Genomic DNA, 24162 nt, shown 5'->3' with positions numbered 1-24162 from the left:
AAATGTTTCAGTAAGTCAATGCCCATAATGGCGTCAGGGGAGTTGGAGGAGAGCAGAAATGTCACGTCAGTGGTGTTGCCTTCTAAGTCAAAGGAGATAGGCGCGGACAGGGGGTTAGTGGAGGGTGTTCCATCGAAACCTATCGATGTAATGTGTGAGCCAGACAAGGGTGCCCTTGGAATCAGTCGTTTTGATAACACACTACGTGTCGCCCCAGTGTCTACCAAAAATGGAGACTCTGTACCCAGGACCTTAGCGGTGACATAAGGACCTTGCTGGTCAACACAGAGCTCGACTGGATCCCTCCCTTGCCCCTGGCAGTCCTATGCGAAATCGGGGGCATTCTCACCGTCGGATAGTTGATATTGGTTCTGTCGGGGGCGGTCAAATGTGTTCAATCTCCCTGATCTGTCATTGCTGGTGTCATTTGTGTGCCCTCGTCCTTGTCCCCTATTTCTTGGTCCACCCGCTACGTCCTTGGGGTCCCTATCTCTGTTCATCTCTAGCAGAACCGGACACTGGGATTTCCAATGGCCGAATCCTTTGCAAAAGGCACACTGGTCATTGCTAATGTCTCTACGTCCAGTGTGGGGTGTTGGGGTGTGGTCTTTAGGAGGTGGATTTCTAGGGGTGGTCGATTGGTAGTTCCCCCTGTGGGGTTCCCGTCCGACCGCTATACCTTGTATCTGGGCTATCATTACTCTTTCTTTCAAATCTTTCTTCTTTTTCTCGGACGCCCTATCATTCTCATTTTTCTGGTGCTCGTAATACTGAGCCATCTGAAGGATAGCTGCGGGTTTGGAGGCCCCCCAACTACTCTCATTCGTCTGCAGTTTTTGGGAGACCTCTTGTGATAGACCCTTTACATAATTTTGTACAAACAGGTGCTGTCCGGTTGCGGTGGTCATGTCTTGGCCACTGTAGTCGGAGAACACTGTCTCGAATCGGGAGAAGTATTCTGACACATCTTCCTGGGGTTTCTGACGACAGGCCGTGACTATCGACCAATCTACCTTTTTCTCTGGGATCAGTGTCTTTAATTTCTGAACTAACTTGTCTGGGAGTTCTAATATGTCCTTTACTGGCTTCCTTCCGGGCTCTCGCTGTCTGTCTAGGTCACTGAGCTGCTTCCAGGTATGTCCGAACAGATCCGCGTGGTCAGCCTTCCGGATTTGCTTCCACACGTCAGCTGGCAGGCATAACCCGAAAAACAAGTCAATGTCCGCTAAAGTCATTATCGTCGAACCCAAGGCTGTGGCTATTTCGGTATAAAATGCTGTCGGGTTCTTTCTCAAATCAGGCAGAGTTTGTCTAAACGTTAAGATATCTTGTCGGTCCCATGGTTGGTAAACCCAATTGTACACAACCCTTCCTTTTGCATCTGCGTGGTTAATATCATCGCTTGTTCCCTGACCACGTGGCGGGATCCAGTAAGGGGCCGCTTCTCTGATGGGCATCATAGTATTGGCTACTTCTACTGAGGTCGTTTCAGGGACTGTAACCTTGGTTTCTGGTTTTTGTTCCGTGAGGTGGCGGAAGACCTCAAGCGTCTGCATGAAGAGCTCCGTCGCCTCACGTTCAGTCCCATCTCCAACATCAATCTTCCTATATAGCGTTGTCAGTTTAGCGGGGCCCTTACTCTGATACTTATCCTCATATGCGTTCAGGGTGTGGTAGCTGAATCGCAAAATGAAATGCCGTCTGTGGCTGTCGGCATGCGAGTTATACATGCTCATTGTATATTCTTCGCTTTCCCTTCGTTCTACTAGTGTCTTTGCTATTTTGTCGATCCCATCCCGCTCATCTTTGCTCAACCTATTTGATCTGGCTGGTGGTTGCTTGCTAGCTTCGGGGTCATCTAGCGATGTTGTTAACGCGGATGGTGCGGAGGCCGTGAGGGCTGGTGCACTAGCGCTGAGGTCACTTTCGCTCGCACTCGGGGCTTGCAAGCTTTGTTGGCAGCGGGCATATGGAGGGGGCATATAGATGATTGGGGGACCTAGCAGTAGCTCATCGTTCGCCCGCTGTTTGGAGGGCAATTCAGGGTAGAGCGCAGAGGGAGTCCTAATAGGGCATTGACCCGTTGACCCATATTCTTGGTTTTGTGCAGCTTCTTTTCTTTCCTTTATTTCTTCTTCTAGTTGCTTAGCGGCTAGGTGGGCTGCCTTTCGTAATTCTTTCCCTATTTTTGCTTCTTCTCTTTTCTTTCGTTGTTCCGTTTCTTTGCGCCACATGCCTATACTATCGAGCATAGTGGGCGTGGTCTTATTTTTCTGGAGCGCTATTTCCAATGTTTTTATTTTATTTTCATCAAAGGAACCTATCAGTGGCCACTGACTTTCAGGGTTCTTTTTTGTATATTTATGCCATAGCTTAGTATAAGCTATGGCGACTAGTCCATGCTTAGTGAACATGTCCTTATTAGGGGTGCCCTCCAGTGGAGCTGGATGGTTCATCTCTAATAAGCGGTCCGGGCTGTACAGGCTACCAATCAGTGGGGAGAAGATAGGCATGACGGGTTACAACGGGGACAAAAGTCTGCACTACCTATCTTATCACGGCGGACAAAGACTAGACAGAATATTTCTATTCTACGTTATTTGTCGGCGGTGAATACCTCAAAAGAACCAATACCGAACAATCAGTGTTTGGTCAATCAAACAATCAATGGGGAGAATAAGTGGGTACGACGTGTTAAAGGTTTGCGTTACCCACTCTTTCTCTACCTGCAAAGAGAGACCTTGTTCTTCCCTGTTTGCAGACAAAGAATCTCCAGACAACAATCCACGAACGACAGTTCGGGAAAACAGTGGGGGAGGAAGATAGGCACGACGGATTACAACGGGGACAAAGGTCTGCGTTACCTATCCTTCACTGCTTGCAAAGAGAGAGCCTGTTGTTTTCTCCGTTTGCAGACGGTGAATCTCCAGAGGGTTCAACAAAGCGTAATACTAGTATTATCCAAACCAAACAATCATTTCTTAATTTGTCGTGTTTACACGACCTTACCCGGACCGCATGGACGGTTTCCTGTCTTCCGAATCCAGCGCCTGATCGTCCTCTATTCTTCGTGATGTTCGCGGCACTCCTGATGGTTCCCAGTCAGGACCGTAGATCACTCGAGAGAGGTCTGTTCAGAACTGGTGAAGGTCGGATGATCGGCTGTCAGATGAGGGTCTATCGGACACGAGCTCTCCCGATTGTTGCAGTCGTTCACTCTGTCGTCGGGACCTCTCCCACTGGATCCACGTGTCGCTGTTGGGCCCCACACTTTGGGACGCCAATTGTAGAAAAAGGTAGGGCTATGACCTTTCTCAAGATTTGCCCGGCGCTAACCGCCTTTGTACCATTCAAATTACCAAGCAATGAGGCAGGTGCCGGAGACCAGAAGGCAGGAAACAGAAGTTTTATTCCGACGGAGCAGAACACATCAGATCAGACAACAAGGTATCGTCTCGAGGTGCTCTAACAGCCTCTCTGAGGCCTGGCCTCTTATACACTGGTTTATGGCATGTGACCTTTCTTTATTACAATCATAACATTGTGAAGTAAGGAAAAAGACATCCCCATAATCCTCGTGTCAATCCCACCCTCATATACCTTCACAATAGAGGTCCTCGACCTGCTGATAAGAGGAGGGGGGTCATCACGCAGCTGAGTGTTCCGCCAAGTCTTAGGATGTGTGCGCCTGATCATATCTCAGGGGGTGGGGAGGCCCTGATCAACAGTGTGTCCTTTGAAGAGGGGCGACTCCATGCAATGGGGGCAGTAAATGGTATCTCCCGGCTTAGGCGATGGCCTCGGACCGGTGTGGACAGTCGGACACGGGGTAAGGGGTCATCAAAGGAGTGGTATTCATGCCGCGTGGACAATTGAGCGCGGAGGGAAGGTTTGTCAACAGAGGGGCATTCATGGGAGGAGAGGAGGTGCTGGTCAGGCGCAGGCGTGACTCCCAAGGACAGGGTCATGCAGAAGGGTTAGGCTCATGAGAGGGAGGGAGGGGGAGCCAGGATGCGCGGAGGATGCTTGCTGGGTCAGAGGGGCGCGCTGGCGATCGATTGTGGACAGGGAGACCATGATACCTAAAATGGCTGTTGTGCACGTCGTACGTGGGTGACAAGCTGGCGCAGATGATGTTTAGCTCGCAAACTAAAATTCTAAAAAGATTCAAAATTTTGGCTTGAAGATTTCACTACAAAAGATGGATACATAGTCCTAGATGTGACTAGCTTAGACACAATCTGGACCACTGTCCATCCTCGGTGTTAATCCTGGAACCTTTGTCCCAAATTCAGGCTTTCCGACTTAGCCTCCGTTGTGGACATACTGTCCAAAGTCTGACCTGGGACCTTTGTCCCCGTTGTTGACTTTCCGTCCAGACTTGGACATGGGACATTTGTCCCTGTTGTTGAACTTTCTGTCCAGCTTAATACCAGGACATTCCACTCATTATTCCAGGCTGACCATGTCTCCTCTTGCAAAACCATAGTCCATACTTTATATTTAGAGCAATTCCAGGCTGACCACGTCTCCTCTTGCATAACCAAAGTCCATAATTTGTATTTAGAACGACCTTTGTCCATTTTTTCGCCCTGCTCTTTGACTTTCCGAGGATTCCATGCACTGATAGTTATTGGACATTTGTCCATAGATTCTCTGTCAAGCCAAAGTCTCCTCTATGCTTCTTTGCCATGCATAAGTACTAATTACAATAGTAAGGCACGAGTCGAGATTGTGAGGGACATGTCATGTGGATCATGAAAAATAAAATTGTAGCTTTCTCACTGTAAAGTTTATTTTACTTTGTTCTAGGCACTCTGACTCGTTTCTAGGTTATTCCCAGATCTCTGTTACAAGAACGAAAAAATCCACTAGGTGGCAGTGTTACCCTGTCTCAGTACTAGTCACTTTATCCTTTCACAAATCTGCTATATACAACAGAATGACGTATTGCTTCCTCTTCAGACAGCATGAAACTAACAGTGCTGAATTTCGATCATAAGAAAACATAATGCGGTCCCACAAGTAAGTGATTACAGGTACACAAGCATCTAAAGAAAATCACACGCAAATAAAGAACACACCTCCCACTTCTCCCACCATCCGATTATCAGCCTGCGTGTGACAGTTCTTTCGGTTGGCGTCACGTTGAGAGCAGGCTAGACACAGAGAGCCTCATTGTTTGTTGAGAGTTGATGCACGTGAATCTCCAAAATGGACGCTTGACGTCACCAAGTGACGTTACACGTTGCGCACCATACGTAATGATGCACCCAGCTTGGAACCGAGGAATGAAGTTTCCCTACTGTGAGATGATGCTGGGCACACCACGTCACAATGGAGCAAGCAGCCCCTACGCTGAGACAGACGCAGATACTAACACGTCATCATTTCAGAATGAGCCATGGATAAGTGCAGATCAAACACGGAGGGAGAATAACGGTATTCACAAGTACTAAAGACTCTCGGTAGATGAACTTGAACTTGTATCTTCATTTCCTTCCTCCGTTTCCTGTCTCTAATTCACTTGTTTTTATTTATTATCTAGCATGTGTACATCCGATTCACTCGTTTTTCCCAGCAGCTGTGCCTTGTACGTTAAAAGTACTTAGTTTAAATCCGTGCTGTTTCTCGTGTCTGACGCTTCATTTTATAGCATTACAGGAAACAGAGGGGAAATTCTTTGGACAGTTTTCCTGCAGTTACCGGTTCCTTTTAATTTTGATAAGGGTTTCACAACATTGTCTGTTACATCTGTTCGAGGTTTTAACTGCAGCTGTTTGAGATGTAGTTTAGTTCTACTTTAGTTGCCACTTTAGACAGGTTCCTTAAAATCTCGAGGCGCTACAAATACTTGCGGCAGGTTTCTTCCTTTTCCACAGCGCTTCAACAATTTCTGGTTACATCACCTCTGTAATTTTCCTACACCTTACTTCTTGCCACAGTTAAAATTGCACCGTACTGCCAGGGATGATTAATGTACTTACAGTTCTTTTCATTGCTTTAATTTCCTTTAATTTTTCCTCATCCAACCGGTTTCAAACTTTCTTTGACAATGTTACTGGCAGCAGATAGGTGGACCGCAGTGGGTTCTTTTCGCGAGGTGTAGCTCAGGCTGTGTTTGATGGTTTCTTCTCTGGTCTGGTCAGCAGAAACCGTCGCCAAAATGTTGTAAATAGATGAAGATAGATGACAGGATACTTCTAGTTGATTACATGTAGATTTATTGTAGGACACAGCTGAGTACACACCTCGCCAGCTAACAAGACCATCAACTGACACAGGTAGAACACTCTGGTACAGGTTAGAACACTCACAGGTATTCTGGGAGGCTGAGAAGGTGAAAACACTAAGGAAGGGCTAATGACTACTGTCAGCCATATTACAAGAAGAATCAATATACAACAGTTGGCCCAGCAAAAATGATCTTGTTGGTAATTTAAAAGTCATGTGGGAATTACAAGATGAGCTATCAATTGATGATAATGGTTATGTCTGCAGATGTGAGATAGTTGTTCCTTCTGCCTTAAGAAGTAAAGTTTTAGAAATTATTCATGGGGGCCATTTAGGTATTTCCAAATTAAAGGCAAGATTAAAATCGCTTTATTGGTGGCCTGGCATCGATAGGGATGCAGAAAATTGTGTTAGAGATAGTTCTGTTTGTTGTGAGTCTGACAAGTCATAAGGGAATTTACGACCCTCTTTAGGATTTAAAACTATTCCTGATAATCCATGGGAACATTTGTGCATTGATTGGCTTGGTCCCATTGAGGATAGAGAAGGGAACAACAAACGTATTTTGGTTGTCATGGATGTTTTTTTCCAAATGGCCTGAAGTGGACATCACAGAGAATTTTGATTCTCAGCACGTTGTCAATTTTTTACAAAGTTTGTTTATTAGAGAAGGGATACCAAAATAGATTTTGAGTGATAATGGGCCTCAATTTTCTTCAGTTAAATATGAGAAATTTCTTGAAAGGAATGAGATTCAACCGAGTTATCATGGGTAGTGTCCAAGCTGCTGTAAATGTTGGTAAAGATTGGGAAAAGGAACTTTTAGCCACGTTATGGGCTTACAGGATTACACATACTGGAACTGGGTATAGTCCCTTTAGAATATTAAGGGGTAGAGAACCATTTTGCAAAGATAATGTAGTGTTAAAAAAATACATACGAAATGGTCTCCAGCCTTAGTAAGATCTAATATGAGGAAAATGCATGATGCTGGAAAAAGTCATTATGACATATTGCATAACACTAATGATCTTACTATAAAAAAAGGTGATTGGGTTAAGGTGAAGTTACCTAACAAGGTTAAAAAAGGGTTGAGTAAATATTCTTCTCCTTTACATGTTGTTTCACCATACTCTCGATCAGCCAAACTCATCGATGGGAATGTTAAGCATTACAATTGGATGAGTTTGTACAAGAATTCAAAAAATACAAAGGATGTAATCCCTTCTGTTAGACCTGTCTGGCTTTTTGGCGAAGTCCCTCCTAATTTTTATTTATTTTGTCCCCTTTTTGCCCCTCATACCCTTATTAATTTTTGTGTCTACTGACTTTTTGTAGGTGTTGGCCAGGGGGATAGGTGTTCCCTCTCCCCCTCATAGTTTTTTTACCTCAGGTCCAGAGGCCTGTTCTGACAGGAAAGTTGGCACCACCTAAAATGGTGGCCACCAACTGCCCCAACTGTCACCAACAGAACTTGGCCATAGCCTAACATAGGGCATTCCAGAACCTTCTGGTCCATTCTGGACCACTGAAGGGCAGCCTATATAAGGCGGAATGCGGGGCAGCCATTTTGTCTACCTGTGGAAGTCAGCTGGAGGACAGGTGGTAGCTAAGGGTGGGAAAAGGTTAGACTTAGGGTTGACCTCCTGAACTAGGAAGCTGCCTATTTGGTCCAACCCACAACTCCCCTTTTAGTTATTTGTCTTGGCCCCGCTGTGGGAAGTTACTGGAGACCCTGGGCGCCTGTGTGACCCCTAGTCTAGAACAGAGGGGTGAGAACAGGAGAAGGAGACTGCGGAGTAGTGAGCGCAGTCCTCTGCCCAGTGTGAGGATCTGAACTGAAGAAGACTCCTGAGCCTGTCATCTGTCCAGTAAGGTGGGCTGGGGTTGCAGTGCCTCAAAAGTGCACAGTGACTTTTCATTGAAGAAGCGCCCCCCCCCTCCTTCTTTGATTCCCTCCTCCCTTCTGAGGAAAGGACGGAAGCTGGTGGCCTGGGTGGCGCTGTACCCCCTCTTACCTGAGGCAGGACTGCTAGGGAGCCGATCCCCCCTCAAGCGCTAAGGTGGTGGAGTGTGGAGGGAAGTCTCATCCCATCTGAGAAGCCCTGATTGTCGCTGCCGCGGTCGGGACCCCGGGGGCACTGGCCGCGTCATCGTGAAAAACCCCGAGGTCCGAAGTTAGGGAGCGCTGCCGCGCATGCCTCAAGTATTTCCACCTTATTAATCAGGAGGGGCTTCAGTTCGCGCAGGCTCTGAGGAAGCGGCGTCTCGACCGCGGAGCCTGCGCTGGAAAAGGCAGAAGCGTCTTGGCAGGCTGAGAGGCGGGACGAGAGCGAGCGCCTTCCGCGCATGCCCGCCGAGTAAGCGTCTTGGCAGGCTGAGAGGCGGGACGAGACGAGCGCCTTCCGCGCATGTCCGCCGAGGGAGCACCTTTGTGAGGAGAGGCGCCGGGGAAGGTTGTGAGGAGCGCCGAGTGATCCTGTCTTCTCCTCCTGCTCGAGCGCCACACTGAAGAGCTGGCCCGAGCAGGGAGGGGGAGCTAAGAGGCCCAGAAGGGGCCCGGGGGCATCGTGATTTCAGCCCCTGACGCCTCCTAAGTGAGAGACCCTCCGAGGAGTTGGCCCAAACCCAGTAACACCGAGGAGCCCCCTGAGGCGAGAGAGCCTCTGCAGCCTCGGTTCCTAGCCCCTCCTTTTCTGTGTCACCTTTCCCTCTTGGCGCAGGACAACCTCAACACAGCTGGAAACAAGTAAGGAGGTACTGGAAAGGGGGAGAGTGGCACTAAAAGTCATCTGGAAATAACTCACATCCTATTAATTGCCACAGCTGAGTGACACACAGGAGGGAGTAACTTGAAGGGATCATCAGCAACGTTGTATTAGGAAGTGAGGGGGGTTGGTGTTGGGAGAGACCAGTATTGGGCACAATACAGTATCCAGTTGTAATTACTTCTGGGATCTTAAGAAATGCATAATTAATGTGGATCTTGATCTGGGAGTCTACTGTGTCATGATTAATTCGTTGACAAGTGTATTGTCTTATTGAACAAGATTCTAGTAGGGTAATAATTAGCCTAATTGATTCTAAGGTACAGTTTCTCTAAATGCAAAAGTGTGATAAGAGTTCAGGAATATAGTAACTGCTAGTAATTTAAAAAGTGATAATCTGCTAGTAACTTACAAAGTGTAATTGCTGACCCTGAAAGTGATTTGAAATGTTTTGACTTATTTATATGTGAGTTACTAATACTTGACAACAAAGAGAATATTATTTTTATATAAAGCAGTACGTATTTTCATATAATTTTGGTGTAGTGTTTTCTTTTTGAGTGCTATTGCGTGAAATTACTTTTGGGTGGTCTGCAACCTTTACACTGTGCCTCTGATATGCTAGTCTTGCCCTAGGCCAGGCTACCTAATTCCAACATATTGGTGCCTAGCGGTGGGATTGCGGACTTGGTTGCAGCTACTTACTAGTAATTTGACGTAATACACCCAACCTACACCAGGAGTTTTCTCCTTGCGGCCCTCCCAATTAGTCTTTTTGTTTTTTCTAAATTTATTCCTGGTGGTGGGTGGAGTTGGCTTAAGGTTGCCCTTGCCCCTCTGAAATTTCTGGTGTGTATCCAGGTTTGCCAGACTCACAATGGAGTTTGCGGTGGAAAACCTGGAAGTCTATTCCGTGCCCCAATTGAGAATGTTCTGCCAACAAATGGGGGTCTTTTTCAAACATGGTGCTAGGAAGGGGGAGCTCCAGACTAGCCTTAGGGCCTGGGTGGAGGCACACCAAGAGACAAAGGAGGAGGATGAAGAGGTTGACCAGGACACGGTGGGGGAGGTAGAAGAGTTATTTCGCCATGAGGGGGAAAACTTACTCACCGGACCAGTGTCCTATTCCAGAAAGGGCAGTAGCATCTCTGGGAGAAGCCTAACGGAAGCCGAGCTTACCGATAGGAGGGAGAAAAGACAGCTAAAGTGGGAGTTGGCTAAGTTGGAGCAGGAGAAAGAGGAGAGGAGGATGGTCCACGAGTTTAGACTGAAGGAACTGGAGCTCCAAAGTCTGCGACGGGGGTCCTCTCCTGTTAGGAATGGTGGCAGCGAACCAAAAGAGTCAGCCAGGGAGACCAAACCCTATATCCCAAAGGACCTGATAGCGAGCTTCAGTCAGGGGGACGATGTAGCTAAGTGGCTGGCCGCTTATGAGGTTTCTCTGAAGGTTCATGGAGTGCAGGAGAAGCACTGGGGGGGTAGTTTGTACAAGTACATGCCTCCTGCTGGTCGGGACACCTTGCTGGCCCTGGATCCAGAGGAACAGACAAACTACCCCACCATGAAGCTGGCGTTATTGAGGAAGTTCGGGCTCACCCCAGAAAGGTACCGACAGAAGTTCAGGGGGAGCCACAAGATGGGCACTCAGAACTGGGTGGACTTCCTTGATTACGCCAGAAAGGCCTTAGAGGGTTGGGTCAAGGGCAGTGAGGTAAAGAATTATGAGGGGCTGTACGATCTGTTTTTGAGAGAACACCTCCTCGAGAAATGTTTTCCCGAGCTGCGCCAACACCTGGTAGACAGCAAGCTGACCAATCCCCGGAAGCTTGCAGAGGAGGCGGACATCTGGACAAGTACCCGGGTGTCCTCCAAGGGGACTGGAGGGGAATCTCAAAAAGCCGGACAGGGCGCCCCCCAGAAGAAGGAGGGGGGGGGAGAAAAAGAAAGAGTTCTCTAAAGGTCCCCAAAATAACTTCCAAGGGAAGGGAGCAGGTTTCACCCCTAGGGCAAACCCGCCCCGGAACCCTCATCCTGGCCAAAGCCAGCAGCCCAGGGTTCTCCACTGTTTTGAATGCGGTGGCGTTGGACATTATAAGGGAGATGTCAGATGCCCAAAGAGACCACCCCCTCCCACCGGAGGAAAGTCACCGGGAGTAGCTAGTGTAGCGCTCGGGGAGGAGTTGCCCTTAGATAAGGGGGGTGAGTGGGCGGGTGTCACCTTAGTGTCCCTGGGAGAGCGGGAGATGGTGCCAAAGATCCAGGTGCCCCCAAATACTACAAAGTATGGGCAATGGGTTACCTTCAATGGCCAGAGAGGGGAGGCTCTGAGGGATACAGGAGCCAGCATGACTATGGTGAGAAGTGAGCTGGTGTCCCCAGAGCAGGTTGTTCCTAATGTACTCCACCCCGCCGCGATGGCTGACGGCAGAATGGGCCACTATCCAGTGGCTGAGGTTCCCTTTGAGTGGGAGGGGGTTGCAGTTTCACTTCGAGTTGCCGTAAGCCCTGCCGTGCCAGTCGATTGTCTGTTGGGGAATGACATGGAACACAACACTTGGAGAGAGGTGGAATACCGGACGCATTCTGCGATGCTGGGTACACCTGACTGGGCCTGTGTCAGTACACGGTCTGCGACTGCCCGGAGAGGGAGTTCGCCTGGGTTGGAGCCTGGAACAATGGCCCAACCCGCTGCTAAGAAGGGACAGACCCGGAGACAGAGAAAGCCTGCTCCGGCTTCCACACCCCATGAGACAGATCGGCCACCTGCGGTGGTGGACCAGGAGTCCGTGGAGGGGGAAGTAGACTCTCTGGAGGATTTACCCATCCCTGCGGAGTGGCATGTGGAGGGAGGTCCTACCAGAGAGGAATTCTGTAAGGGGCAGAGGGAGTGCCCCACCCTTGAGGGACTGAGGCGACAGGCTGAAGCCCAAGCAGCAGGTGATGTTACGGGACATTACCATATTTACTGGGAGGATGGACTCCTCTACAGTGAACCCAAGGTACCCTCGCCTGGTTCATCGAGGGCCTTGGTAGTCCCGCAACAGTACCGAGCCTTTCTTTTGGAATTGGCTCATGCCATACCCCTGGCAGGACACTTAGGCCAGGATAAGACCTTTGCACGGCTTGTCCTCCACTTTTACTGGCCTCAGATGAAAGCGGCGTCCAACACATACTGTAGGACATGTGTAACCTGCCAGGCCAGTGGGAAAACAGGGGTGAAGCTAAAAGCTCCCCTGGAACCACTTCCAGTCGTTAGCACCCCCTTTGAGAGGGTGGGCATCGACATTGTAGGGCCTTTGGATCCACCAACAGCAGCTGGTCACAGGTTTATCCTGGTACTGGTGGATCATGCCACACGGTACCCAGAGGCAATACCTCTGAGGACAGTCACTGCACCTGTAGTGGCAAGAGCCCTAATGGGAATCTTTACCCGAGTGGGATTTCCCAAGGAAGTTGTGTCCGACAGGGGGACCAACTTCCTGTCAGCTTACATGCGGGCAATGTGGAAGGAGTGTGGAGTGACCTACCGGTTCACCACTCCTTATCACCCCCAGTCGAATGGACTGGTTGAGAGGTTCAATAAGACCTTGAAGGGCATGATCAGAAGTCTGCCCGAGAGCCTGCGGAGGAAATGGGATGTCCTCCTACCCTGTTTACTCTTTTCCTACAGGGAAGTGCCCCAGAAGGGAGTGGGCTTCAGCCCCTTTGAGCTTCTGTATGGGCACCCTGTACGCGGTCCTCTCAGCCTGGTGAAGGATGGTTGGGAGAAATCTCCCAGGAAACCCCCCCAGGATGTGGTGAGCTACATGCTGGCCTTCAGGAGCCAAATGGCGAAGTTGTGGAAGCAAGCTTCTGACAACTTGGAGGCCAGCCAGGCAGTCATGAAGGAGTGGTACGACCACAATGCTCACCAGGTGGAACTGGAGCCTGGACAGAAAGTGTGGGTGATGGAGCCTGGAGAGCTTAGCGCCCTCCAGGATCGCTGGACAGGCCCCTTTGAGGTGTTGGAAAAGAAGGGTAAGGCCACATACCTAGTGGACCTTAAGACCCCTCGACAGCCCCTACGGGTGCTGCATGCCAACCGACTCAAGCCCCACCATGAGAGGCCCGAAGTCATGCTGATGATGGTGACTGACGGGGAAGAGGAAGCGGAAAGCGAACCTCTCCCAGATCTCTTTTCGTCCCAAGAGAAGGATGGGTCAGTGGAGGGAGTGATTCTCTCTCCTACTCTAACTCCTGAGCAACAGGAGGACTGTCGCCAGATCCTGGAGCAGTACTCTTCGTTGTTCTCCCTTGTCCCGGGAAGGACCCACCTGTGTACCCATGATGTGGACACAGGAGACAGCCCACCAGTGAAGTCCAAGACCTACTGGCTGTCTGACAAGGTGAAGGCTAGCATACATGGAGAAGTTGCCAAGATGCTAGAGCTGGGAGTAATTGAACCTTCCAACAGCCCTTGGTCCAGTCCGGTGGTGCTCGTGCCAAAAGCCGCACCACCAGGCACCACACCTGAACTGAGGTTCTGTGTGGATTACCGAGGACTGAATTCAGTGACAAGGACTGATGCTCATCCGATCCCTAGGGCGGATGAATTGATTGACCGGCTAGGAGCTGCCCAATATCTGAGTACCTTTGACCTCACTTCAGGGTACTGGCAGATCTCCTTGACAGATGGAGCAAGGGAAAGGTCAGCCTTCTCCACGCCTGAGGGACACTACCAGTTCTGTGTGATGCCCTTTGGGCTCAAGAACGCCCCTGCCACATTTCAGCGGCTGGTGAACCAGGTCCTCTCTGGAATGGAGAGTTTCTCTGCTGCTTACTTGGATGACATTGCTGTCTTCAGCAGCAGCTGGGAGGACCATCTGCAGCATTTGCAGGCCGTTCTCCAGGCCCTGAGACAAGCTGGATTGACCATCAAAGCCAGCAAATGCCAGATTGGGCAGGGGTCGGTTGTGTACCTTGGACACTTGGTGGGTAGGGGGACTGTGCAGCCCCTGCAGGCGAAGATTGAGGCAATCATGGCCTGGGAACCCCCCAAGACACAGACTGAGGTCCGAGCTTTCCTGGGCCTCACAGGATACTACCGTCGCTTTGTGAAGGGGTATGGCACTATTGTAGCGCCCCTCACAGAGCTCACCTCCAAGAAACAACCTCGAAGGGTAGTTTGGACAAAGGCTTGTCAGCAAGCCTTTGAAAAGTTGAAACAGGCAATGTGTGCGGCACCGGTCCTGAGGGCCCCAGACTTCTCCAAGGAGTTCATTGTCCAAACGGATGCATCAGAACATGGCATTGGGGCAGTGTTATCGCAACTCAATGAAGAGGGCCTGGATCAACCTGTAGTCTTCTTATCCAGGAGACTGCTTCCCCGGGAACAGAAGTGGAGTGCCATTGAGAGGGAAGCTTTTGCGGTGGTGTGGGCTCTGAAGAAGCTGCGGCCATACCTCTTTGGCTCGCACTTCCTGGTTCAGACTGACCACCGACCCCTTCGTTGGCTGATGCAGATGAAGGGGGAAAATCCCAAGTTGTTGAGGTGGTCCATCTCCCTACAGGGAATGGACTTCCGGGTGGAACATCGGCCTGGAGTGGACCACGCCAATGCAGACGGTCTCTCCAGGTATTTCCGCCTTAGTGATGAGGACTCCCAAGGGGTTGGGTAGTTCTCCCCACTTTCAGCTGGGGGGGACGCGTGTTAGACCTGTCTGGCTTTTTGGCGAAGTCCCTCCTAATTTTTATTTATTTTGTCCCCTTTTTGCCCCTCATACCCTTATTAATTTTTGTGTCTACTGACTTTTTGTAGGTGTTGGCCAGGGGGATAGGTGTTCCCTCTCCCCCTCATAGTTTTTTACCTCAGGTCCAGAGGCCTGTTCTGACAGGAAAGTTGGCACCACCTAAAATGGTGGCCACCAACTGCCCCAACTGTCACCAACAGAACTTGGCCATAGCCTAACATAGGGCATTCCAGAACCTTCTGGTCCATTCTGGACTACTGAAGGGCAGCCTATATAAGGCGGAATGCGGGGCAGCCATTTTGTCTACCTGTGGAAGTCAGCTGGAGGACAGGTGGTAGCTAAGGGTGGGAAAAGGTTAGACTTAGGGTTGACCTCCTGAACTGGGAAGCTGCCTATTTGGTCCAACCCACAACTCCCCTTTTAGTTATTTGTCTTGGCCCCGCTGTGGGAAGTTACTGGAGACCCTGGGCGCCTGTGTGACCCCTAGTCTAGAACAGAGGGGTGAGAACAGGAGAAGGAGACTGCGGAGTAGTGAGCGCAGTCCTCTGCCCAGTGTGAGGATCTGAACTGAAGAAGACTCCTGAGCCTGTCATCTGTCTAGTAAGGTGGGCTGGGGTTGCAGTGCCTCAAAAGTGCACAGTGACTTTTCATTGAAGAAGCCCCCCCCCCCCTCCTTCTTTGATTCCCTCCTCCCTTCTGAGGAAAGGACGGAAGCTGGTGGCCTGGGTGGCGCTGTACCCCCTCTTACCTGAGGCAGGACTGCTAGGGAGCCGATCCCCCCTCAAGCGCTAAGGTGGTGGAGTGTGGAGGGAAGTCTCATCCCATCTGAGAAGCCCTGATTGTAGCTGCCGCGGTCGGGACCCCGGGGGCACTGGCCGCGTCATCGTGAAAAACCCCGAGGTCCGAAGTTAGGGAGCGCTGCCGCGCATGCCTCAAGTATTTCCACCTTATTAATCAGGAGGGGCTTCAGTTCGCGCAGGCTCTGAGGAAGCGGCGTCTCGACCGCAGAGCCTGCGCTGGAAAAGGCAGAAGCGTCTTGGCAGGCTGAGAGGCGGGACGAGAGCGAGCGCCTTCCGCGCATGCCCGCCGAGTAAGCGTCTTGGCAGGCTGAGAGGCGGGACGAGACGAGCGCCTTCCGCGCATGTCCGCCGAGGGAGCACCTTTGTGAGGAGAGGCGCCGGGGAAGGTTGTGAGGAGCGCCGAGTGATCCTGTCTTCTCCTCCTGCTCGAGCGCCACACTGAAGAGCTGGCCCGAGCAGGGAGGGGGAGCTAAGAGGCCCAGAAGGGGCCCGGGGGCATCGTGATTTCAGCCCCTGACGCCTCCTAAGTGAGAGACCCTCCGAGGAGTTGGCCCAAACCCAGTAACACCGAGGAGCCCCCTGAGGCGAGAGAGCCTCTGCAGCCTCGGTTCCTAGCCCCTCCTTTTCTGTGTCACCTTTCCCTCTTGGCGCAGGACAACCTCAACACAGCTGGAAACAAGTAAGGAGGTACTGGAAAGGGGGAGAGTGGCACTAAAAGTCATCTGGAAATAACTCACATCCTATTAATTGCCACAGCTGAGTGACACACAGGAGGGAGTAACTTGAAGGGATCATCAGCAACGTTGTATTAGGAAGTGAGGGGGGTTGGTGTTGGGAGAGACCAGTATTGGGCACAATACAGTATCCAGTTGTAATTACTTCTGGGATCTTAAGAAATGCATAATTAATGTGGATCTTGATCTGGGAGTCTACTGTGTCATGATTAATTCGTTGACAAGTGTATTGTCTTATTGAACAAGATTTTAGTAGGGTAATAATTAGCCTAATTGATTCTAAGGTACAGTTTCTCTAAATGCAAAAGTGTGATAAGAGTTCAGGAATATAGTAACTGCTAGTAATTTAAAAAGTGATAATCTGCTAGTAACTTACAAAGTGTAATTGCTGACCCTGAAAGTGATTTGAAATGTTTTGACTTATTTATATGTGAGTTACTAATACTTGACAACAAAGAGAATATTATTTTTATATAAAGCAGTACGTATTTTCATATAATTTTGGTGTAGTGTTTTCTTTTTGAGTGCTATTGCGTGAAATTACTTTTGGGTGGTCTGCAACCTTTACACTGTGCCTCTGATATGCTAGTCTTGCCCTAGGCCAGGCTACCTAATTCCAACACCTTCATCTTCATTTTCGTGGATGTGGGATGATGTAATGGACTCTGCTTCTAATAGTAATGATATTGTTAGTCTTTCTTCAGATACATCTTGTGCATCATCTTCGGTTGAAGTTAACTGTTCACAGAGTAATGCACAAAATGTATCCAATACAACCCGCTCTGGCAGAGTAACTAAAGTGCCTAGTAAGTATAGAAGTTATGTAATGTAATGTTTTCTTTATGTTACGAGGGGAATAGAGTGGTGTCTTAACTTTACCAATTCAAACTTTATCAAGCTTGATCTTATTTATGTGCGTGTTACCTTACTTAGAATATTGTATTTTATAACTTTCACTTTATTAGGCTTAAATACTTTTATGAAGAAGGGACATGTGGCATATCTGTATTTCCATGACCACAGGTGAGTGTTCTATGTTCTATGATGCATCACCTGGCTTCTTATGTATTCCAGAATAGTGGGAGTGAGTTCAGTTGTCTGTTGGACCTGTTGGCAGGATTACCTTTCTCTTGTACCTGCTTGAATAAATATTCTACTTATCTCTTCTCCATGGAGCTGTCATTATTACAGAGATATGCTAATGGAGCCATTCATTCCTATTGTCTGTCCTCACCAAGGTCCTGATTATGATGAGGTCGGGGTATTCTGACCCGCGCGTAAATCTCTAATTACGCATGTTTTGGAATGACAAGTTATATGGTATTTAATGTGTTCGATAATTATCATGTGTTAAATACCACATGGCGCCCCCCCCCCCTAGTTCCTACGCCCATTTATAAAACGGTTATTTTCTGCATGAGCAGTAAAGATGATGAACTGCTGACTGAAACTTCTGTATTTGACAGAATGCAGATGATGTTTGGGGCTGATTATGATGTCATTGCTCACTAGACCACCATGTCTATCAGATGCGATCTGAGAAATGCTGTTTATTCGACCGAGAAATGCGCATTTGTATTTCTGAACGAAAGTAATACAAATATGCCTCACAAAGATATCTTCTCAAGATCGCTTGATTTTTAAATTTTTCTAAACAAAAACTAATTTTCGTCTGGCTTTGATGTTCCATCTAGTAAACTTACGCTGTGGCCAGTGTTACCTGCACTACTAAGAATAGTCACCAGATGGCAGTAAAGCACCTACCTACCAGCGTTAAATGCTGTAAAAAGTCTGTGTTTGTTCTCTTCATTTCCGTTCGACTGTTAGCTTTAACTGCTGATTATTATTCCAACCTTAGGTGTTCATTTACATAAATATAACCTAAATCATTCTTCTGAAGTGTTTGTTTTTTCTCCTGATTTTCTGTCTTTATCACAGCAAGCGGCAAGCCCTTCGAAAGCACAATAACAAATCGGAGGGTGCAAGATTTAAAACCTTGCTTTTTTTTGCCACATTTTTCCTGTGCCGTGCAGTTTATTTCGAAGATTTACGCCTACTGTCATCATGGAGTCTGTCAATGAAAAAGCCCACATTGCTTTATCAAAATAACACAGATTAACCTGTGTTAGGGCCGGGCACCGGGCAGCTTTATTTGTTGCAAATCTCTGATAAAACGTCATGTGTCCTCGACAGTGGCGGCTGGTGACATTTGAAAGTGGTGGGGCGGAAAGTGGTAATCACACTGCACCGTAGCACCCCAGGACCTCAGGACCTCACACTCTGCTGCCTGCTGTCTCCAGGCCTCTGGGCTCAAGCCCTCAAACCCAAGACCTCAGGCCCACTCATCCTGGAACACAGACCCTCACACTCTCTCTGTAGCCCTCTCACCCCGGACCACAGACCCTCCCACCCTCGGACCTCAGTCAGCCCCTCTGACCCTCTCAGACCTTAGACCCTCACACCCTGGCTGCAGCCCTCTCACCCCCGGACCTCAGACCTTCACACTCTCGGACCTCAGCCCCTCTCCGACCTTAAACCCTCAGGCTCACACCCTGCAGGCAGCCCTCTCACCCCCGGACCTCAGACCCTCACACTCTCGGACCTCAGCCCCTCTCACCCTCTCGGGCCTTAGACACTCACACTCTGCAGCGCTCTCACCCTGGACCCCAGCCCCTCTCACCCAAGACATCGGGCCCTCACACTCTGCAGCCCTCTAACCCCCGGACATCAGGCCTTCAAGTTCTCACCCTCAGGCAGGCCCACGGACCCTGCCGTGCTTGGCTGAGTGAGAAGCGATCACAGTGGCGCGTCCGACTTTGTGTTAAGACCAGTCACGGCACTGACATTGCTGACAGCATAGTAAAGGCACTAAGGCAGGCATGTTTGATCTTTACAAAAGGTAACTACAAACAGTAAGGAAGGACTGGACCATTCACATATTGTTCCTATTAAAGTGGCAGAGGCTCAATGGTTGCAGAGTTATTGTCACATACAATGCATAAAGACAGTGCATCTTCTCGTCATTCTTATCATGCAGTTAAGTCTTTAGTAGTTACATGACTTCCCAAATTTCATTTCAGCACTGTCTTAATTTAGCGTCTTTTATTCATTTCACAATACTCGAGACGGACCACAGTAGCCACAACGACGATTTGTTCTTATTTTATTATCAGATCCCAGACCTTACCCGTTTCATCTTTGGTTTACTGTTTCATTCCATCAGTGTCTCTTCAAAGCCATTAAAGAATTCTTTTCCAAACATGGCAAAGACATTTGGTTTCAGTTGATGTCACGGAGATGTTGCTCACATTCCCAACATACTTGTCACATAATTCGTTCGTAACTTGCCTTTCTTCCATGTCCTTCAAATCGCACGTCGTGCTAGGGTAAAATACCCCTACAAACCCTGGCCGGTCCATTAAGTTTTTAAAAATAGAGGCGGCCCTTACAATCATACTCTGTCCGTGTCCTGTTGTTCTTATTTTCATATCAGAACCCTAGATCTGGATCTATATATCCATTGTGTCTGTCCTGCAACCAAACCCAGCTACATCCACCTCTCGGGCTGGTACAAATCATCGGATACGGGTCCCATAGTACACTCATAGCAGTCATGGACAGGCAGTTGCTATGAATGCCGTCAGCTGGTACCTGCAGATTAAGGACGACCGACGAGAATACATTTTATGCAAGAAATTCACAATTTGCACCCAAGCATTCCAGTGTTAATAGCAAAAAAAATTGCTTTCAGTCGCTAAAATGGAGAAGCTCTGATAGTAATTTGAGGCAGTGGGAAACAGTACTACCCACTATGCGCATTCTGCCCCCAGTGCATCATCGCCGGCGCCGCCAGTTAAACGCAGACAGTAACTCTGTACATGTAAGCATAGTAAAATATGCGATAACATAAACCAACCAATGGTAATAACGCACCACCTGATGATTGCGGGGATGTTACCACATCGAGGTATTACCAATGTGGTAATACCTCGATGTGGTAACATCCCCGCAATCATCAGGTGGTGGAATGAGTTTACTGACGACGCCCTCTAAGAGCGGTATTGAAGCATGATTCTTAACTAATGCAACGAGGTGCAGTAAAACATTCAGAGTCCAATCAGGGCTTTTACCTCAAAAGAAAAATAACTTTAATCATTCACTACTACATTATGTTAGCGCACGTGTACATAAACAGTATCACAATCACGTACAATAGGCCTAAAAATACCATTTGCCATAATGTAGGACAACAAACAATACTCACCCCACCCCACAGACCTAAAAAGTTCTTTGTTGTGGAGCAAGGAGTAAACAAGAATGCCAGGAATACTTCCAGACTGTTTATTCTGAGAGCCTCTAAGCCTGCAGGCAGGGAGAACGCGTAAAGCTATACTGCAGGCTTTCTAACTTGGCAACTCAGAACTGGCGCAAGGGCATTGTCTGGCATACACTCGAACCGGAGTGGGTGGTAGCGTAGCAGGCAGGCGCAGAGGCGCGGGAGCCATCCTGTGGGTATTTATTTGAAGAACACAAGATTTTTGCACTTGTGGCGCCTCCGAGCCTGTGGGTCTAATGCGACTCTCACTCTTCATTCTGGTCACAAGACAGTCCCACCCCACAGTTCACGCCAGTTTTCAGCCTTCTAGTAGAGTTCTCAGTACAGAGAGTTCTGGACTGGTATGCGGTCATCAGATTCAGCAGGGTAGGTTAAGTTTAAATTAGGGTCACACAGGCCGAGTGCAGCCGACTACTCACCTGCGGCAAGTTACAGTAAGTAACACTAACACATTTCATTCACATTATGCTAACTGTAGCAGCAGCCTACAGGCAAAAGCGCGGGGGGCGTCTGTAACATGCAGGTACAGGTGAAACAGTACTCGTGAAACAGTGGTGTGGTGTGCGCTGCTACTGTCTGTGCTGTGCACAGTAAAAGACTTACGTCGTAGATGGTGGACGAGGTGCCGTGTCACGGTGGTCGTGAGGTCCGGTCCGGGTCCGTAGGGGCACACTGGGCACACACACTCTCAGTCTCTCACTACTCTGTAACCAGGCCAGGGCAGGACGACGACGACGGACGGACTCCTTGTGAGTTGTGAGTGACTCTAGATTAGAAGACACACTCTCTCTGACGATGACGAGTCTACTTCTTCTACTTTCACTTAGTAGACTTGTTGTTAGTTTCGTATTCTGGTTGTTGTTTTGGTGCGCCACGCGTGGTAATGGCCAATCACCTCTACTTTGCTGGATAATAGCCACAGGTGATTGGTCATGCAGTGCGGGCCGCAGCAGAGCAGCCAACACCCACGCCGCGTGGTACCATCCTGCTGCAGCAGCCAATCCTGGCGCAGCGTTAAGAGCGCCACTGCGCCAGGATTGGCTTACGAGCAGACTGCTATTTGCCCCTAATGAGACCGGGGCCCGGGTCCCATGCCTGTCTAGTCTCTGAGTGATATGGGGGGTGGGGGGTGGATGGACCACAGTACGCATGCGCAGGCCAGTCAAAATATCGAGGCCTCCTGGATTTCACTTGCGCTGTGTGTACAGTTACTGTAGTACACTGTACACACTGCGCATGTGAAACCCACGAGTCCTCAATATTTTGACTGGCCCGCGCGCAGTTACTGCCAGTGCCAACGCTATTCTGCTTGCGCCGCCCCCCGCACGGCCCACTCCCTTATGCGCTGCCCGATTCTGTCGGGCTTCTCCCGGCCGGGGACGGTAGCACGCTGCTCAGATTAATCCCGTTCTGAGAACGTTCTGACTTCGTTTTTAAATTATGCATGTTGTTGTTGTTGGCAGGTGCGTCCATGGCTAGTGGGGCAACGCCCCAACGCCCCCAATGGACGCACCGCCACTGGTCCTCGAGCTCACAGCCAGAGACGTTTAAACGCGTGGGCATAATGGTCTAGCCCAGGGCCCGCCTGGGGCCCCGTCTTTAAGGGGGGGCCTGAGAGATCGGGCTCTCTTCTCCACACATTCCTGCCCTGATGACCTTGAATGATTCTTAAACATTGATTGTTTTAAATACTATTTTCTACTAATGTGTTTTAATACTGGTGATGTGTGGGAGTTACAGATATTTTGCAACATCCATAAAAAAAATCCCTTTAGATCAACAGAGGATCTCGGTCGTAGAGTGAGCTTCTGCTATATTACACTATTGAACACACGCATCGCATTCTCTGAATATCAGATGGAAAGACATTTAGAATGTTGACCCGTGTGTCAGTACAGTGTCGGTCACCTGGTCAAAGAACGCGTGAAAAAGCTGAAATGTGATCATAAATGTAAAGCTTTTCCGAACAGGGTCCCCAAAATCCTGTAGGTTTGTCCCTGCTCACAACGTATAGAAACTGTAGCGCTTTCAGAAACACTGATAGGAATGAGAGCGAATGACATTAGCGAACTAATAGGTTCCTTATCTGGCCACCTCTTCTTGGTGCGATACATTTTAGTATTAGGTGATAGTGCAGTAAACTATGAGGGATTGGTTAAGTTGCAAAGGGTATTATTACCTCATTGTTGAGTAGAAAGGGTAAAACTGCTCCCAGCAAGGCACCACACCCTTCCCCCTGCATTCATTCTAGCGAAGATACTACAGCCGCCATTCTAAATCACTTCAAATATAAACATGGAACGTGAAGGAAATCTCTCTGCTAATCAAGGAATATCCCAGCAGGAACTATTGAAGCAAATGATGTCATAGTTTAGCAGCGACGTACTGTCACACCGGACATGCGTGACGCCCTGGGCATATGCTTTAAAAAAACAAAAAAAAACAGAAGAACACAAAATACTCGAGGCCGAATAAGAATGTGGCGGCTGTGTGCGTTGTTTGCCATTCATATTTTTCAACTTTTATATAAGACATTGATTCCTCTATAAAACAATACAAGTGTAAATGCACCGCCGATGTATTCCCAGTGGAAAATAAGCATTGGCTCAGACAAGCCCACCCGTCATTGTTTTGTGGTCTCTTGTAGCCTTCTGATATGGAAAGGATGTGCTCAGGTGTGCGTCGCACTGCACCTTCTCAGAAAGGTGATCCATTCTGATGTGGTGGGACCAATTATTGAAATGATTTTTACCATCTGGAGCGGCACAGATGAACTAACACAAATGCAATGGAATTACTCAATAACTAGCCCTTACGAAATTTAAATTATGCTGGTGTAGTTTTGATTTAATGAAATGTGCTTTATGCTTGCTATGCAAAATCCCGGATATTATGCTGTCAGAGCACGTTGCGCAGTTACACCACTATTCGCAACAACATTATAGTGCAGGAAATATAGTGCCAAATGACAGACTTGCATTTCGTGTATTTTTCCTGAAACTTTCCCTTACGAAATGAAAGCAAATTATGTGAATTTTATTCACCCCTAGTTAATAGGCATTCATTGGCTCAAAACTTTTCATCCATCACGTTTTCATTGTTTCAGTTAACCTCTAGTTTACATTCTTGCAATCACTGTGATTTAGGGAGCAGGAAGTGTGATTCAGTATTTGTGTGCAGTGAGTGGTTCATTGCAGCAGCGTGGTGGTATGTTAGACGGGGACCTGGAGGGTCGGCCGAGGACCTGGAGGGTCGGCCGAGGACAAGGGGAGAGGCCTCCGGTGAGGGCCGTCTCCAGCGATCGTACAGACAAGTAACTTCCCCCCCACAGATGGACACCACACGAAGATAAGGTTAACGCTCTTTATATGCAGTTCTTGGATTAAGGTAGTACGGTACAATGAGACCAGGACACGAGGATCCTCTCAATTCTAGTCTCTGAAAGGGAAAGGGGGTAGCGGGACAGTCTTGTTACCAATCTGGTATTGAGATAAGACGATGAGTAGCTCACAATCCTCGAGCTCGGCGTTCGGTAGGTCGGGCCGCGGCAGCGCCAGCAGG

Source organism: Lissotriton vulgaris, chromosome 2_1, assembly GCF_964263255.1.
Source record: "Lissotriton vulgaris chromosome 2_1, aLisVul1.2, whole genome shotgun sequence".
NCBI classification, from domain to species: Eukaryota; Metazoa; Chordata; class Amphibia; order Caudata; family Salamandridae; genus Lissotriton; species Lissotriton vulgaris.
This window is presented reverse-complemented; position numbering follows the sequence as displayed.